This window comes from Alexandromys fortis, unplaced genomic scaffold (assembly GCF_014885135.2).
Source record: "Alexandromys fortis isolate MF-2015 unplaced genomic scaffold, M_Fortis_MF-2015_v1.1 scaffold_52, whole genome shotgun sequence".
Lineage (NCBI taxonomy): Eukaryota > Metazoa > Chordata > Mammalia > Rodentia > Cricetidae > Alexandromys > Alexandromys fortis.
This window is the reverse complement of record NW_026067929.1, coordinates 1814184-1816398: the sequence shown is the minus strand read 5'-3', so window position 1 is coordinate 1816398 and position 2215 is coordinate 1814184. Positions and strand designations below refer to the sequence as shown.

At 53.3% G+C, this 2215-nt stretch overlaps 1 long non-coding RNA gene across 2 annotated transcripts in view; it reads right to left on the bottom strand.

Moving 5' to 3' along the window:
- Positions 1–1617, bottom strand: part of LOC126503194 (uncharacterized) — a 9044-nt gene extending 7427 nt beyond the window's left edge. The window contains exons 1-2 of one of the 2 annotated variants that reach the window (XR_007592211.1): positions 1442–1617; positions 1012–1107 (exon numbers count right to left, since the gene is read on the bottom strand). This is a non-coding gene — a long non-coding RNA (uncharacterized lncRNA). Of the gene's footprint in view, positions 1–1011 lie in introns of both variants that reach the window. The other variant, XR_007592210.1, reaches the window with a different exon arrangement.
- Positions 1618–2215: the final 598 nt, after the last annotated feature.

Sequence of the window (2215 nt, the reverse complement as noted above, 5' to 3'; positions counted from 1 at the left end):
GAGGGAGAGAGAGAGAGAGAGAGAGAGAGGGGGGGGGGTGCGAATAATTATCGTTGCTGTTTTAACAGATGGGGACAGACAGGTAAAGAATGTACTGGATTCTCTCCTCTCATGGCACAGTAGCCACCTCCTTCCTACCCACGCTCCTCAGCTCTGCCACCCTCCCCCTTCAGTCTGATGGGCTGATGTGACTCAACTTGAAATCATCTGTAAACTCAGAAGCCACACACACATATGCATGCACACACACACACACACAAACCCTGGGGGGCGGGCTGGTAGTGTCAGATTTTAAAATCCCACAAAGCTCACAGGCTGGATGAGCTAAGTGTAGCTGCAGCCCCGTGTTGAGTGCCCTGTTATGGATTCTGTCCTGCCATGTGGGAGTCGCAAGTCGGGTCCACAGGGACTGTGTGTACTCCAGTGGCTGTCTTAATTAAGGAGGCACAAACAGAGATTTCCGACGTGGAAGGTCACAGAAGAAATTAATTTAGGGACATTGGGTGGCTTGCTGGGGTGTGCAGTTCTCAAGAACCTCCTATAATCCCCTGTGGGGAATCAGTCGGAGACATCATCTCAGGCATCAATCACAGGGAGCAGCCGAAGCATGCTGGGTCTTCATTTGACCTGGTCCCGAGACAGCGCAGAACAGGGGCGCCCTCCCCCCTCCACTGTTCTCAATACACCCTCTCTCTGGCCACACGCTCACATTTGTGAGTCCTGCTGGCCTCTCCTTCCAGAGTGAACGCCCCTGTTTCTGAAGAAGCACAGGGCTATGGCGCACTGAAGGGAGAAAGCTAATAAAGAACGGGTTTTTAGCATGAAAAGTGGCTTCTCGCACTGAAGACTTCCTTATTACGTCATGAATCACAGTTAAATGCTAACGCGGGCCTGAACACCTAACTGGTCTATAGTTCAAGGAAAAGTACAAGACATTTTCCCAGAATATTACTTCCTGCTGCTATTTTGTCGGATATAAAGCAAAGAAAATGTCCTTGTATTCCACTGTACCTCAAGGAAGGAGAGGATCTGAGTCGTCCTGTGTTGTCCTTGCTCTTCTTGCCAGACCAATTGGCTCCTGGTGACTCAGTTATTGCTAAACGACAGCTAGGAAGGGGTGAGGTCGGGGATATGGATCAGCTGGCGTCCTCATTCACAAGTCAATGTTAGGGTTTGATTCCAGGGACAGGAGAATAGGGAAGAAAACAAAGGCAATGCGGCGACCCAGTGAGGGCTAGGAGGTCCTGACGGGACACTGGATGAGCGCCCACCATTACAGAGTGACCCTTCAGACTCCAATTTCCCGCAGTTTCCTGTGCCCCGCAGGGAGCTGTCAGGCATCGGGACCCTGTCTAAGCATCCTCAGGCCTGGGTCTCCCAAGTGGGTGGGGCTTTGACGAGGCTTGCAGACTCCCTGGTGACCTCACCCAAGCATTATTACCTATGGGTACCCTAGTCAGGTGGGAGCTTGACCACGCTTGCAGATGCAGTCTGGGCAGGTCTGGGACTCGCTGAGAAGTTGAGATGGACGGTGGGAAGGCAGGCCTGCCAATCGGCACGCTAATTAGTGCTTCTCATTAGAAACAGCCGGGGCTGACTCGGGTCCAGGGAGCGTGCCCGTGGCGCAGCATTGATTGGCACGAGCGGAAGCCAGTTCTGACGGTAAGCGGCTGGCAGATGCCACCAGCGAGCGGCCTGACACTCATGGCCAGAGCCGCAGCAGATCTCTGTGGTCTCCCTCTACTGGTCGGAACCGGCATTGAGCTCTGTGTCTGCAAGACCCCCAGAAATATCTGGAGCCTAGGCAGGGCCTCTCTGGGGTCTGGGGAGCTGATGTGCATGCGTCCTTCTATTCTGTCCATGAAAGTTTTAGTTGCGGCCATGAGCAGTCCTGGCGGACTTCTGAAAATACTGACTTCAAACATATGAACCTATAGAGGGGTCATTCTTACTCAGACCACCAGAGGCCGGGAAGAGGGACTGGCCCAAACTTGATGCCACATTTGAAACTACCTGGAATGCAGCAGTGGCGGAAATGCCCACTCATACCTGTTTTGCAAAGTATGGGATCCAGAGTCACACTGATCCTGTGGTCGTACGAGAGCATCCAGCAGGCGAGAGTCTGGCATTTGCCCACCTGCTTTCTGCTTCCACTGTCCAGCCCTATCAGCCCTACACAGGTCGGGCTTTGGAGGACCAGGGGAGTGAGGATGGG